The sequence below is a fragment of the Lynx rufus genome, unplaced genomic scaffold (assembly GCF_022079265.1).
Source record: "Lynx rufus isolate CCGP_SWC_20201006 ecotype Redwood Valley unplaced genomic scaffold, mLynRuf1.p SCAF_1, whole genome shotgun sequence".
NCBI lineage: Eukaryota > Metazoa > Chordata > Mammalia > Carnivora > Felidae > Lynx > Lynx rufus.
This window is the reverse complement of record NW_025814823.1, coordinates 63,137,694-63,155,039: the sequence shown is the minus strand read 5'-3', so window position 1 is coordinate 63,155,039 and position 17,346 is coordinate 63,137,694. Positions and strand designations below refer to the sequence as shown.

The 17,346-nt window shown below is 37.9% G+C and overlaps 1 pseudogene; it reads left to right on the top strand.

Moving 5' to 3' along the window:
* The first annotated feature begins 11,722 nt into the window (after nt 1–11,722).
* Nucleotides 11,723–12,255, top strand: LOC124508678 (heme-binding protein 1-like; annotated as a pseudogene).
* Nucleotides 12,256–17,346: the final 5,091 nt, after the last annotated feature.

Genomic DNA, 17,346 nt, shown 5'->3' with positions numbered 1-17,346 from the left:
AATTGGCTTCTGAAAAAGATGTTTTTTAATGCTTGGTAGGTTTTCTTGGGTAGTGGACAGAATTTGTACATAATGAGAATATATGCAAGGGGTTTAACAGTTTTGATGTGATTATCCAGCATGATAACAAATTGCTTAGCAACATACAGTTAGCAGCCAAAAAAAAAAATAATAATAATAATAAGTTTACCATGGATATGTAAAAATAGCCCTAGGTGGCTAGATATTTTACATGCACTGCTGTTAGGAGATGTATTCTATGCTCTACTGTTCCAAATCCCAAAATAAATGGGACACTTCTGTTTATAGCTTTGGTGCCTTAACACCAAGTGTGTAGAGGAGCTCAAGTTCACCACTAACTGTAAATGGAATAAAATATGCCATTCCATTGGTTCCTCCCATAAGTAGCAGTGGATTATTTATTATATGCTTATTATCTCATCATACCAAACAGAATTCAAACAAAATACTAATTAAAGTAGCCCTACGTCGGGCTCTGTGCTGACAGCTCAGAGCCCAGAGCCTGCTTCATGTTCTGTGTCTCCCTCTCTCCCCCTCCCTTGCTCTTGCCATCTATGTCTCTCAAAAATAAAAATTAAAAAAATTTTAAAAAAATTTAAGTAATTAGGAATACCTTGCCATGTGTCTCCAAACCGTGGCCATGTCTATCTCTTGAAGGAACAGTTCTTTAATCTTTTCATTTTGGTTCACCACTTTATGCAAACCTCAGTGCCTGATACAGAGTGAGCAGAACACCTGAAAGAATGTTGCTGAATAAAGAATTCCTATTGTTTACTGGTCTAACTGACCTGCATGAGCCTACATGGTAGCATAAAGAGGATCAGAACTGCCACTGTTTACACCACTAATGCCCAGATGCACGACAATACTAGTCAAACCTTGCACGATCATTTCTGGCCAATGAGAAGGACAGACAAGTGATAGTTTGTATGTGTGCGAGATGTGGAGGGAGGGAAGAATAAAAACAGAAATATCAGCAACAGTCTTCATGAAAATCATTCTCAGTTTGGTTTACTTCCAGATCTGCCATCTTAAATTCCTCTGTCACAGCCAGATGAATGTTTCTGAAACACAAATTTCATCAGTCTTCCCTTCCCCATAGAAAGTCCTTTAATTTTCTTCCATATTCCAACATTTTAAGCATTCTCCCTCACTACCACCACCCATGTTGTTTATGGTCAAGACATACTAAAGATGATTGTGTCTTTGCAAGAAGAACCAAAACAAAACCACTAGAAAACTCAGACATTAAATATATAAAACTACCATCATCAATAGCTATTCTTACCCTTTTTTCCTCCTATTCACCTATAGGAATTATCTTTATATAACGTGTACTCGTTCAGAATTTACTTTTCTATCCAGTGACTACTTTCATCCCTTCTTTGCTCCCTTCTCAGGAACTGGATACACGAAATGTTCCTGGCCCCTCCTTGTATCTTTCAACTCTTTTGTGCATCCTCCCAGTTACTATTTAAACATAATCTGGTACTTTGCATAGAAGTTCCTCCCAAAGCCCATGTTCCTTTTTTTAAACTACTATTCTCTTCCCTATATTCCACAACTCAACTTATAGGCCAATCAAAATCAATGTGACTGCTCCTGCCGAAGTTACCAATGACTTTACACATGCAAAATCAGGAACTGGATTCTGTTGACTGCTCCATTTTTGAGAGACAGTTACTGCACTTTTCACGGTTTATTTCCCTGATCCTTCCTTCTTTGCACTCTTGTTTTCTCCATTTTTGTTGAAACTTCAAAAACAAGAGTTCCTTAGGGCTTTGTCCTATACACTCTCTTCTTTGAAAACTATACTATTCTTGTAAGGAATCACATCGCCTCCTATGGAATAAAAACTAATCTGTATATTGAAGGGTAGCAAAATGTACTACCCCAAACATGCCACTTTGTCATATTGACCATTTTGAGCTGTAAAACCTAAAAAGAGCAAATGATGGTCGAGGCTTTCTCTGAACGTCCCTTCCTCAAAATAAATTATCCAAAAGGAACTTAATTGTCATAGATCCCTTTCCTGAGAGTTATATCAACAAAGGGAGGTTGACTAATCAGAATAGACAAAGTCAACACTATACCCAGACCAGCTTGCCACAAATTATTACCAATTATCACACCTCCCATCTATTCTAAAGACTCACTTATCCTAAAAATCATTGGCTCTCCCCTAAAAGGACTGTAACAGCCCTGCATCTCTTTTCCTTGTTAAGATGGTATTTAGCCCTGAATTCTCAAGCCACCTTTTTGAGTTACTCATTTTTCCCTGGTTATCTTCCCACCTATACATGACATACACGTTAATAAACTCCTGTTTTTCTCTTGCTAATTTGTGTCTTATTAACTGGGGTCTCAGCCAAGAACTCAGGAGAGTAAGAGAAAAATTTTTCTTCCCTTACAATGTCAACAAACTCCAAATTTACTGATAGGTGAGACCTCATTATTGAGTTCTGTGCACACATATCTGACTGCCTATTCAGCATTTCTACTTGGGTAACTCTCAGGCATCTGAAACACAATCTATCCAAACTGAATACCTGATCATCTTCCTTCCTCTTCCCCTTCCCATCCATTTTTCCTCCAGTGTTTCCTTTATCCACTTATAGCCTCATTACTTACTGTTACCCTCATATCCTTGGAGACTGATTCCCTTCTGTAACCAATCAGCACATCTCTAGTTTTTTATCTGATCATACCTCAAATCCATTCACTTCTCTCCCTTTGCATTATAATTATAACCAAGCCAAGTTAACATTGTTGTCCACATGACTCCATTGGCCTCTAAGGTTGTCTTCCTAGGTGTTCTCTTACTTTGTTCTAACTTTGCCATTGTTTACAGAGAACCTAGAATAACCTTAATTTTTTTTAATTTTATTTTTGAGAGAGCAAGCAAGCAGGGGGTGGGGGGCTGGGCAGAGAGAGGGAGACAGAATCCAAAGCAGGCTTCATGCTGTCAACGGAGAGCCTGACATGGGGCTTGAACTCATGAACTGTGAGTCCATGACCTGAGCTGAAACCAAGAGTTGAACACTTAACCAACACTCAAAAAAAAAAAAAAAATCAAACTTGCACATCTGATCATGCCAATTCTCTCTTCAATATGCTTTGACTTCCCACTGGTCTTAGTATAACTTTCAAAATATTTAAGCTAAGTGACAAAAGCTCACTATATTCACTACTGCCTAGCTCATTAGGTTCAATTTAATCAACTCTTGCAACTGTTTTAGCCACCTGTGTCTCCATTTCTTTAGTTAAAAATGAATCCTCTTTTCTCTCCTCTGAACACTGCATGATATCTATCAATCTGTCAGAAAGCTTTCCCTATTTCTTCTAGTCTTGAAAATCTTGAATCACCTTTCATCAGGGCTGAGATTTTATCCTATGCTTCTTGAAAAATATACCTCTCTAGGCTATTTTGAGGGTTCCCTGTTATAGTATCTCATTTTATTTTTTTCATGTGATATTTAGCAAATGCATTAAAATTTATGTGATTTTCTGTTGCATGTATGCATAACATACTAGTCATGATTCCATGAAATCAAGAACCTTGTCTTTATTTTTTATCACACTCTGCCAAGTTAATACTAAAGAAAAACCTATGAAATAGATATTGGATCAATTATGCAACCATGTTACTGAGGCATTTTTCTTTAGTTATTCCTCACCTTTAGCAAAAACCAAAGATAAACCAACTACAGAGTTTAATGGAGTTCTTACCAAATTCCCTAGGCCTTCTGTGTCCCACAGGTTTGAAGACAATATCAATCAATTAGTGTACTGGTGACTCTTCCTATTTAGTGTGTCAAATATCCTATAAGAGGTTATTTTGGGCTTTCAAGATTAGCAAGAGATCCTTACAATTTTACCTTGAGAATCCACATTTCGTAAGTTAGATCCCTCATACGATCATATTTGAGCTTTAGATATTTAAATGAATCATCTGAAGTTTATCACAAGCATCAAGGCCAAATAGGCATTAATTTATTGCATGTTTTATTAAAATACATGAGGTAACCTATAAAAAATGGCAGGGTAGGGGCGCCTGGGTGGCTCAGTCGGTTGAGCATCCAACTTCGGCTCAGGTCATGATCTCGCAGTCCGTGAGTTTGAGCCCCATGTCAGGCTCTGTGCTGACCGCTCAGAGACTGGAGCCTGTTTCAGATTCTGTGTCTCCCTCTCTCTCTGACCCTCCCCCGTTCATGCTCTCTGTCTCAAAAATAAAAAATGTTAAAAAAAAAATTAAAAAAAAATGGCAGGGTAAAAAATTCTCTAAAATAATCATTTGGGTTTACATTTCCCCCCTTCAACCTATTCATAGAATAATAAGAGGTCATCTTAAGAATTTTTACTTTCAAAAAATTAATAATGCACTGAATAAATCATTCCAGAAAATTTCAGATTAATTTGGCATTTGCTCACAAGTTGCAGATGTTATATTCTATTTATATTCATGTCCCACCAAGAAAATTTAAAACATAAAATAGTAGTTGGTCCTTTTGAAAACCTATATTATATAAAATTGAAATAACACATTTTAAGAATATTGGATTGGAATTTCATAATTAAGAATACTACTTTTGGGATGCCTGGGTGGCTCAGTTGGTTAAGCATCTCACTCTTGGTTTTGGCTCAGGTCATGATCTCACAGTTCATGAGTTCAAGCCCCACACGGGGCTCCATGCTGACAGTGTGGAGCCTACTTGTGATTCCCTCACCCACCCCCCTCTGTCCCTGCCCAACTTGCACATGTGCATGCTTTCTCTAAAAATAAACAAAAAATTAAAAAAAAAACATACTTTCATTTATATTTCTATTAGTGTTTATCTCACAAATTCTAGTTTATATCATAATAACTAGAAAGTCAGTGGAGTGTAAACCACCTTCTTGGTACATTTTAGTCTCTATCTTCATTCAAAATTTTAATAAACTAAGTTAGAATCATTGGCACAATTAAGGTTTCAGTTAAATCTAAACAAAAACTGAACACAGAGCAAGGGGCAGGAAGATCGTGCATCAGTCATGTGCTGTTGTAAAACACTGAATTCTTATGTTCATAAACGTATAACATTCAGGTACAGAAACTCAATACATCAAAACCACATACAGTGAATCACAGTACTCTTGACATACATAGAAATAGGTCTGTTTGAAGATATTTATCAACCGCAATTTTATTAGAATTGTGGACTGAATGTCAACCTGTACTGAAAGTTTAGGTTTCTACTGAGAGACATGATATGATAGAGTAGGAATGGAATGTAGGCATTAGAAGTCAATGTTTGAAAAGATGTTTTACCCACGTAACTTTATTTGCCTAATCATTCTATTTCTCCAGAGATAGTATAGAATTGACAAATGCAATGTTCTTCTAGGCGTGAAGTATTTTGCTGTATTCATACAGAAATTGTAACCTCACCATTTGATTTCAGTTAGAGACTTTTTAAGCACTGCTTAAAATTTTACAACACAGATAAGCAATTCAAAATGGAAATGTACAGTTGTAATCAAAATATTTTTGAAAAATTACCAATTTGGGTTTTTTTTTAATTTTTTTTAACGTTTATTTATTTTTGAGACAGAGAAAGACAGAACATGAACGGGGCAGGGTCAGAGAGAGGGTGACACAGAATCTGAAACAGGCTCCAGGCTCTGAGCTGTCAGCACAGAGCCCAACGCAGGACTCGAAGTCACGGACCGTGAGATCATGATCAGCGACCATGAGCAAAGTCGGCCGCTTAACCGACTGAGCCACCCAGGCGCCCCCATTATTACCAATTTGTAGTAGAGCATCACATAAATGACTCTTTGTCCTGATTCCATTCCAGCGCATTCTTCTCATGGGTGCCCAACCTTACTGTGACACAATGCACACAGAAGCAGTGAGGCATGGGGAATGACAGGTACCTAAATGTGAATCCTTCTTTCAAGAGTTTGAGCTCTTTCCACAGGATAAATCACTTAACATCTGAGATAATTATATCTACTTTCAAGCAAGATTATGAAGATTGGAGAGAATATAAATTGACCAGCCGTACTTAGCTCATACTAGATAAAATTGTGAATGTTTTTATTAGGTGGTCCAAAAAAATCCTACATATGTCCTGTAAGAAAGTATCATCTTTATAAGATGGCCAAGAATTAAAGAACAGAAATATTTGGCAGAATTATGGAGAATGGAGAATCTTCCTTAGAAAAGCAGTAGAAAAAGAATTTGTATTTAAATAGTGCCTATTTTTCCCTGGTTGCTTTATATATTTTGTTATCAAAATTCTACAAAAATATTATAAAGTAGGTTTTTTGTTTTGTTTTGTTTAACTCCCGATCTTCCAAAGAGGATACTGTGGCTCTAGGAGCTTAACGCACTTTTCTTCTTGACACCAAATCCCGTGTTCATGCTTCCTTAGGCTGGGCTCTAGAATCTCTATGTATGTTGTCCATAATTCAGGAAATACATTTAGTGGGAAAAGCCTAGACCTGCCTTCTAGTGAAGGGCAGAAGACAGGTCTACAGGAGCATGAAACTGAGGGCATTAAGACTTCCTGTCCAAATTTCTGCCAAATTTCTGCTGGTATACAATTGTGGTAACTTCTACAAAATATATTGATATGTATATCTTTGTGTATTTTAGATATACCCACACATTTGTATTTTTAAATATACATATTTTTTACCTCAATATAAACAAAAAAAATCAACATCCAATGTGCACTTATAACAAAGTATTCTGGACCTCACATTAGGGAGTAAGAGCTCATTAAATTAAATGGCATTTAAGCTTTGACCTGAAAGACAGAGGAATCTAACCAGAACTGCATGGCAATAGAAAAACTGAACTGTGTACAAAACGGTATAGGGGTCAAGGAAGTGTTCACAAATGGAGGAGATTGGGATCCCAGGCAGAGTGTTATTGGAATAATCTGGACAGGGCAAGATGCTTCTAATAGGTTTAGTTTGTTAGTGCAATGGGAAGACTTACTAAAAATACATGAAGTAAATAACTTTACAAGAAAGCAAATGTTAAAATCTCACACCTTAAGTTAATGTTAGTCATAACCCAACTTTTTGCAGGAGTAAAAGTTCTTCTTTATGATTAGAATACTTTAAAGAGAGGTCCTGCTGTGAGAAAAGTTTAATTGGTTGTTTTCTATATTCTGTGAAATGCACTTTTAAGAACTTGCTCCTTGGCAGCAAAATTGACATTTTGCAATGTGTGTGGAGCCTGTATTATAATGAGACACAGGGACCTTTTCAGGGATAGAGCAACACAGCCTGTTGAACATTTATATTCAGTTTTCTAAATAATTAAGAACAGAATTTCCCAGATTAGCTCAAGAGCTTCTGCTCGTCTCTGATTAAGAACTGGTTGGGAGGGGCGCCTGGGTGGCGCAGTCGGTTAAGCGTCCGACTTCAGCCAGGTCACGATCTCGCGGTGCGTGAGTTCGAGCCCCGCATCAGGCTCTGGGCTGATGGCTCAGAGCCTGGAGCCTGTTTCCGATTCTGTGTCTCCCTCTCTCTCTGCCCCTCCCCCATTCATGCTCTACCTCTCTCTGTCCCAAAAATAAATAAACATTGAAGAACTGGTTGGGAGACAAAATAAGGAATGTCATTGAAGTCTGCACTATCTTGATTACTTACAAAATTTAAGTATTTAAGGCAATTGTTTAAGGCAATTATTCTTAAAGTGTCATCAACCAACCAGCAGCCTCAATATCACCTGGGAATCTATTAGAAATGAAAATTCTTAAAAAATAAAAATAAAAAAAAGGGGGCACCTGGGTTGCTCAGTCAGTTGAGTGACTCTTGATTTCACCTCAGGTCATGTTCCCAAGGTCATGGGATCAAGCTCCACACTGAGCTGCTTAAGATTCTCTTTCTCTCTGCCCCTCTCCCCCACTTGCTTTCTAAGTCAAAAAAAAATGAAAATGAAAATTCTGGGGTCCCACCTCAGATCTACTGAATCAAAATCCTGAGGTAAATCCAGCACTGTGTTTTATAACCCTTCCACGTGATTCCAAAAAACACTTAATTTTGAGAACCAGTACTTAGAATTTCCTCCCACCTTATTACTAATCATCAGGTAAATGCAAATCTAAACTACAATAAAGATATCACCTTACACACATCCCAATGAGTGGAATCAAAGAAAGAAATAAGTGCAGGTATATATGTAAACTGATGAAGCCACTGTGGAAAGCAGTATGGAGGTTCCTAAAAAAATTAAAAATAGAATTACCATATGATCCAGTAATTCCACTGGTGGGTGTTCATCCACAGAAAAGAATACTAATTCAAAAAGACATACGCACCACTACATTCTCTGCAGCATTATTTACAATAGCTAAGATATGGAAGCAACTCAAGTGTCCATCTGTAAGTGGATAAAGAGGTGGTATATATACCATGGAAAATTACTCAGCCATAAAAAATGCAATCTTGCCATTTGCAACAACATGTATGAGCTGGAGGGGAATGCTAAGTGAAGTCAAGGAAAGATAAATAACATGATTTCACTTAAAAATGGACAAAAAAAGACTCAGAGAACTGGTAGTTGCCAAAGAGAAGGGGGGAAATAAAGTAGGGGGATGGGTGAAATAAAGGGGATTAAGAGGAGATCCTGGGTGGCTCAGTCGGTAAGCGTCCGACTTCAGCTCAGGTCATGATCTCACGGTTTTTGAGTTTGAGCCCCGCATCGGGCTCTGTGCTGACAGCTCAGAGCCTGGAGCCTGCTTCAGATTCTGTGTCTCCCTCTCTCTCTCTCTCAAAAAGAAATAAACATTAAAAAAAAATAAAGGGGATTAAGAGCAACAAACTTCAAGTTATAAATCATGGAGATATAGGTACAGCATGGAGAATTAGTGATAATATTGTAACATTGTATGGTGAGTATACTCATTGTGGTAAACACTGAATAATGTATAGAATTGTTTAATCAATACATTATATACAACTAACTTTGTATGTTAGGTTAAAGATTTTTTTTTTTTTTACCTATTAGTTGGAAACTGCATAAAAGAAATCACACATATCCAAGGACCACTCAAATGCATGTAGTCCCATCTCTGTATGGTTTTTGCACATTATCAACATCAGTAGTCTGTACATTACATTCTTTCTCTTAACACAATGTGAATCAGTAATCACACTCCCCTTATCCCACTCCAGCATTACCTCCTCTGATTTCGTCAACTCCTGGCTATCTGGCTTCCACCCCAGAGACTACTTCTCTTTGGTAATTCCTGTGAGCTCCTCACTTAATGCATCTTAAAAACTGCATGCCTGCTTATTATCTATGTCCTACTAGAATTTAATTGCTTGCTACTAGGTGATTCTACTGTGTTGTTCACTATTCTATTTGTAGCAGCTGGAAAAGTACCTGGCAGAGATTACTTGCTCAACAAAATGTTTTAAATGGCAAAGAAAATAACTTGCTTTCAATTCCTCGGGTACTCTACAAGGTTAACACACTTCATTAACATCAGTATTCAAAATCATGAAATCTCCACCATGGACTTCAATAGTACTTCAGTGTCTGGCTCTCTCTATATGGTTCTCAGTCTTCTGTTTTCATTATCCCTTGCTGGAGATTCTTTTTCTCTTTGTTTTGCAACCTTATCCATTCATAGAGGCAGAAAATGATGGTAATTCAAGAAGGCAAATTTTGAAATCAGATCCTATGCAAATTACATGCTATAAGCCTTGCTTATCTCATCTGTAAATTGGCATCCTGATATTATTTATCCTATGGTATTTTGAATACTAGATGAAATTGCAAATTATAGCAACTAACCCTTACTACATTTTGTCATTGTTCCTCTGCAAATAATGGAAATCACTAACCTCCAACTTTTAACTTTTTCAGATCTACATTTTCAACTTCCTGATGGCCAAAACAGATTTTTTAACTTTCTATTCAACTTGTTACCACCACACTGATTAGTTTTCATCTTCTTTCAGATGACTTGGGAACCCTTGGCTCAACTGCTCACTTCTCATCTTCAACATCCAGTCAATCAGCTGTATTTAGTTTTAAGTTACATGATCATCTTTTCATGTCCAACCACCCCCCAATTTTTCCCCCCATTTCCATCATGACCTCACTGGTGTAAGATCTGGAGATGTGCCCTTTACAACAGTCAGCAAAGCAAATGCTTCATGAATTCCCTCCAGAATCCCTTATTCCACCAATCTGCAGCCAGAATGTTTCTTTAAAACACAAATATATTGAGACCATCAATTGCCTTCTCATGGTCCTCAGAAAAAATGAATGTAATTACTTCAGTCCAGTAATCTCAAGCTGGTTTAGCACAATCCCAGCCCTCTAATGTACAGAGAATATATATTCCTCCATAAAGCATGCTAGAGATCTTGAGGGCACATACACACCAGGATGGCCACAAAAGGCATCCAACAATGCTTACGCACATCCCATCTCCTGGATACAAGTGAGAAGGCCCCATATGGTCCCGAACAGATATCCTGAGTGCTTAAGGTGGCCTCATGCAAATGAATATATTTTCTAAGCCCCATACTACACCTGAAACCAATTTTTACCATACTGTTAACTATCTAGAATTTAAATAACAACACCTAAAAAAGAGAAATTCATAACATGATCTACAGCATTCTTCCTTGTCTAGCCCTTACCAGTCTCTTCAGTCTCCTCTAATACCATGAGCCCTCTTACTGTCTTCTGAAGTCACTACTGGACCTAAACCAGTTTCTCATACTTGCCAAGCCCTGTCCTGCCACTGGAGTTGGGCAGGCTATTGGTACAGTTTGAAATACCCTTCTTTTCTTTCTTCACCTCAGTTAACCCTCACTGCTCCTTCTCAGCTGCAGCCATTACTCTCCTCTCCTTGACAGGGTAAAATAATTCACTATATAACACTTTAATAGCACTATATTCTTAGGTGCAAGATTTATCATAAGCATTCCATAACAGTTAACGAAACCAGAATTAGTAAATACTTTAATAAATTATTTTTGTAGGGTCTGTGGTCTAAATTTGCAATCGTTTATGGGTCGCCCCCCACCCCAACTATTGCTGATCTGCCAAGAATGAACCTTTCATTTTTTTTTTTACTCTAACAAACTTCATGACTCAAATTTCTTCCCTAGACAGTTTTATATTTCCTGCTAAATCTGATGTTAAATTCTGAAATGTCAAATATGGTTAAGTTCCTTCCCTCTCAAAATCCTTCATTTGTTCTTCATATGTGTAAGGAATAGATACAAGTGTCTTAGTACGATAAGGTTCTTGCTAGTCTGAACTCTATCTTTCCCGTATTTACCAACTTACACTATCTCCAACAAAGTACCTTCAGAATTACCTGAATCAACGTATCTGCTTTACCTGATATATACTTAAAGCTCCCATGGGTTAAAGCATATGTACAATAAAAGCTGAAAATCCACTGGACTTGATACAGGGCAGAATTAAAGAACTAAACAGTCTGGGCAAACGTAATTTCCCTTCACGTCTCAGGGAGAATTTCCCTCCTAGATACATGTTTGACCACCCCACATTTGCTTCTCTATGTATTTTCTCTTAATATCTGTTCTCGTTTTTAAGTAATGTGGTTTTACTGGAAAACATGTTGTAAATAAGTGCTATTGGTTGTAGTATTCATCATTATAGTACCTTAGAAACCAGTCAGAAAAAAAGTGCCACAGCCACATTTTGCTGAGCATGGTCAAGAACTTGCTGTTTCAGACTGTTGGCAAGGAAGAAGTCTCCTATGAGGATACAACCTGGGAAGGCAGGCGGTTTGCCACAGTGGAACTGACAGATAAGCTTGTGGATGAGGCTCTATGGGAAGCATTGCCCAAAGCCATGAAGTACGTGGGAGGCCCCCAGGACAAGGGAATCAGGGTGGGGATGACAGTTCCTATCTCCTTTGTTGTATTTCTCAGTGAGGATGGTTCCCTACAGAAGAAATTTAAGAAGTCTGGTTCTGGATTCCAAACCAGTTTCAGAGCCACCTGCCAGTTTGCATCGATGAAAGCATTAAGATGGAGAGGGAACACATCTATTCCCTGCAGTTTGGTCGCTACACTGAGCAAGCAGACTGCACAGCTCATGCCGCCCAGCTACGGACCACCTTGGAGGGCACAGCCACGTGCCAGAGTGACATCTACTTTTGCACCGGGTAGGACTCTCCCATGAAGCCATACGGGCATCACAATGAGGTCTGACTGGTGAAAGCACGAATAATTCACTGACCCAGAACTTCCTGGATGTGTGCTGCTGTGTCCACTTCCTCAGGGGAGAAGGAGGAAGCAAAGTTTGCAACTGTATCTCCAGCTTAACCAAGTCTTCTTCAAAGCTGGTTAGTTAGTTGTCTGAAATGAGCATAGTCCAACTATGCTCTCCTTCTTGTGGTGGGTCTAATACAGCCAAGATAGGCAGCATCCCTCTGACCAGAAAAATTCCAGCAACATTTTCCCAGCTAGCTGGGTCGCTAAAAATGGATGTTTTAAAAATTACTGAACATGTATTTTTGTCATTGAGGGGAAAATGTGGTTTGTGCATGATCTTTCATCTGTGATTCTTATAAGTCCTTTGTCTAAAAACAAACAGAAGATCTTTGACTTAAAAAGAAATAAGAATTGGATATTTTCCTTATAGGGACAACTGGATATGATGGAGTAGTTCAAAGCACTTCTGCAATGTTTAACTCAGTGCTGACTGTATATGCAACACTGTTAAGACCTAAAGGAAGATTATAAAGGTGATTATACACAAAATACTGTCCTCAAGAAGCTTCGTGTCTCCTGAGGTTCCACAAAAAGCAGGCATAGGATTGTATTCAACACAAGGTGCACAGTGTAATGTGCCAAAAGTTCTATAAAAACTAAGTGCTTTGGCAGTGCCTGCAATGGAAAAAAGATTAATTTTTACTGAGATGACTGGATCTGACTTAATGATGTAAGTGACATTTGACCTGAGTCGAAGACAGTGGAAGATTTGATTAGCCAGAAATAGGGAAAGAGGTCACCCCAGGCTAAGGGAGAAATAGGAGGTGGAGCAGTGTCCACAGGGCGTGACCTCTTTGGAGAAAGGCAGCTAGAACAGAGCTGAGGTTCACATAAGTCTTCAGTAAGAAAAGTGAATCATATGGGAGATGAGGTTCAAAGGACAGATTGGGGTCAGACTGTGAAGTCACAGATACCATGTGAAGACATTTTTATGACCACAGCAAGGGACAATAAGAAACATTTTTTTTGTTATTCTTTTAATATGATCAGGATTTAGTTGTAGCTATTCTACCATCTCTAGGACATTAGGAAACACAAACTGTTTTAGCCTTAATCTCCTATACAATAAAATGATACCTATTAACTATGTGGTGTGTTTTTTTTTTGTAATTTACTCTATGCCAGGCTTTGTTCTGGAGCTGGTGATATAGCAGTGAAAGAAAGAAAAAAAAAAACTCCATACTTGTATGCACATTAAATTTTTGAGGAAAATCAAGTAATAAACCCATACACAGTATGTAACATGGAGAGAAATTCCACAAAGGGAACGACAGCAGAATTGGGGGGGGTGGGTAGAATGATGGCGGCCATGATTTTAAATAAGGTGTTAGGATAGGTCTGAAGAGATTGGTGATCAGGTTCCCAAGTGGTTTTGTGGTGTTCAGAGTCCAGGCAGACGAGACAGCAAGTGCAAACCAGCTGAGAACGAAGTGTGCAGCAGTAAAGTGGTTGAATTTCAGCTATTTGGAAGGTATGGACTACAGTATTTTCATACGGATCAAATGTGAGATCTGAAAAGTAGTCTGGGATGACTGATGGGTTTTTGGCCTGAGCATCCAAAGAAACCAAGGTGTCCACTGAAAGCACACTTGACTCAAAGGTGTCAGAACACAGGAGGAGGAACTGGTGAGGAATAGAATCTGGAGTTTTATTGGAGGCTCTTTAGACATACACATGGAGATTTCAATCTGTCTTACTCACCGTTTCTCTGGACTGATCTCATACTCTGTCAAGCTCATATACCATCTGTGCACTCACCGATGGTTCCTAATGTGTGTACCCAACTTTAACTTTACCTTGAACTAAAGATACTCATCTTTTGAGTTTGGGAGTGTAGGAGATCAGTCCCAGAGAAACAGAGAACAGAAAATAAGACTGAGTACAGAACCTCTGAGTTTTATCATGCATTAGTGTTGAGACAATGAGGGTCTCATTGACTTCTCAAGGTGACTTCCTCAGGGTCACCTGAGGAAGAATGGTGAGGAAGAAATAAAGAGTATTCTGGAAGGAAGGTAGAGAAAGCACATCAAGAAGGAAGGAGTGATCAATGAGGGCATGTGCAACCAATAACTCAGAATAACTCAAGGAAAACTCAGAACTTACTAGATTGAACAATATGGAGGCCTTGGTGAAAGCAATCAGGGCAGTTTGAGGAAGAATGGTAATATGGTAGGCTTAAAATCTTTCCTACTAAAAGTTCCTTATACTGTAAGACTTTAGTAAAACACCCAAAATTTTTAAAAAATTTAGCTTTTTAAACATTAAAAAACTTTTTTAAACATTGCTGAAGAATGTGAAGGAAATTTTTGAAGGCCAAACCAAAAAAAACAGAAAGGGAATTATTATTTCTATGACATTCTGTCACATAGCAAACAGCATACCAAGCCTAAAATTATTTTTATTTGCCAATAGCATTATTTGTAACTGCCAAAAACAGATAGGAAGAACAAAAAATCTAGGCCATAAAATTGCCTGGAGCTGGATTAAAGACCCTAATATAACACTGGGAATCCAGCAGAGAGCTAAATCGTCAATGAAAAGGTGATGTAAGACACGTGCACATGCACGCGCGCGCGCACACACACACGAAAAAAACCCACTTATTTGTTACAAATTTGGCTCTAGTCAAGAGAAAATATACTTACTAAGTACTTTTAGATCACAAGTCTTAGTACACATGTTTTGAGGCCTAAATACATTCTTCAGAGTTTCTATCCTCAGTCTTACTTGGTTTCTAATTAAATCCTCAATTGGAAATGTTTTCAAATATCCAGAGGCAAATATCATTTTTTTCCTACAGGAATTATGCTCATCTGGGGCCACAAAGAATTCTTGTAAATTTCCAAATACAAAAAAAATAAAGAAATAGATAAGGGAAAAAAACACCATAAATGAAAGTCAGCCAAAAAAAAAAAAAAATAACAAAATGAGAGTGGAGATGCTATCCTACGGGATGTTTAGAGAAATTCTCACAGTAAGGCAGCTTTCCACCCAGGCTTCAGACTAAATATTTTATTTGGGCCTATCATCCAGTTTAATTTTTTCCTTCGGCTACATAAAATCTTTTAAACTCTTAGATTGAGTATTCAAGTTCAGTTATTACACTTCAGTTATTACACTTATAAGTATAACCCATTTGATTTCTAACTTTTTTTGAGAGAGACAGAGAGAGATTAAACACATGAACGGGGAGAGGGAGAGGAGACAGAGAATCCCAAGCAACCTCCATGCAGATACTGACATGGGGCTTGATCTCACAACTGTGAGACTATGACCTGAGGTGAAATCAAGTCAGCTCAACTGACTGAGACACCCAGGTGACCTTTAACCCATTTGACTTTAAAAATTTTTTACTTCTGTAAAATTCTAAGTATTTTCTGTTTTCTCAAAAATTTTTAACATTTTAATGAATTAGTAACAGTGTCTTATTAAACCAATCTTGATCTTCAGGTATCTTTGTTGTGTTTTTATTTTTGGCTTTTGATATCCATCTTTATCTGGATATTCCAGGTAAGTTTGATTTAATTCCAGATGTGTTTAAAATATTGCACAGAAATTTTAAAGCCGTGAGTCATCTTCTCTAAAGGGAATTTTTGTTTTAAATATGCATTTAGGGGAGGGGCAAATGTCAATCTGAGTACAGTTTAAGTTAATTTGTAGCTAGGCTTATCTATTTGTTATTCCTTCTCTTCCTCACATTCTCTACCACATTCAAAGTATTTACCAAGACCTCTCATCTTAGCTCTGCAATCCAGTTTTGTTCCTTATTCTTGTAGGATGCTCTGAAGATTTCAGCCACTAAACCTCCCATTTTCCATACACCACCTAACTTCTCAAACTTATGACTCCCGATTAATGCCTAGAAAGCAGGCCTAGAATATTAGGTTCACTGTTCTTAAAGAACACTCTCCCTTGTTAACATTCAAATTTCTTCACACATTACTTTAAAATGTTTCTATATTTTTTGTGTTTTTCTTCTCTGTAAAGGAACTGCTCTAAAATATAAGCCAGATAGGAAACGATCAAAATCCTAGAGAACACAGGCAGCAACTTCTTATTAGGAATGTCTCCAGAGTCAAGAGAAACAAAAGCAAGATGAACTATTGGGACTTCATCAAGATAAAAAGCTTCTGCACAGCAAAGGAAACTATCAACTAAAAGACAGTCTATAGAATGGAAGAAGTTATTTGCAAATTACATATCTGATCAAGGGTTAGTATTCAAAATCTATAAAGTATTTATCAAACTCAACACCCCAAAAACAAATGACCCAGTTAAGAAATGGGCAGAAGAGGGGCCCCTGGGTGGCTCCATCAGTTGAGCATCCAACTTCGGCTTAAGTCATCATCTTGCAGTGATTTCGAGCCCCGCATTGGGCTCTGTGCTGACAGCCTGGAGCCTGTTTCAGATTCTGTGTCTCCCCCTCTCTCTGCCCCTCCCCCACTCATGCTCTGTCAAAAATAAACAGAAAAAAATTTAAGAAATGGGCAGAAGACATGAATACACATTTTTCCAAAGACAACATCCAGACGACCAACAGACACAGGAAAAGATGAACATCACTCATCATCAGGAAGATGCAAATCAAAACCACGATGAGATACCACCTTACACCTGTCAAGATGGCTAAAATTAACAACTCAGGAAACAGATGTTGGTGAGGATACAGAGAAACGGGAACCCTCTTACACTGTTAGTGGCAATTCAAAGTGGTACAGCCACTCTGGAGAACAGTATGGAGGTTCCTCAAAAAGTTAAAAGTAGAACTACCCTATGATCCAGCAATTGCACTATTAGGTATTTACTGTAAAGATCTAAAAATACTGATTCAAAGGACACACACACCCGAATGTTTATAGCAGCATTATCAACAATAGCCAAGTCATGGAAAGACCCCAAATGTCCATCAATTGATGAATGGATAAAGAAAAAATAGCATATACACAATGGAATATTACTCAACCATCAAAAATTGTGAAATTCAGCCATTTGCAACAACATGGAGAGTATTATATGCTCAGAAAAACAAATGAGAAAAACACATTGTTTCACTAA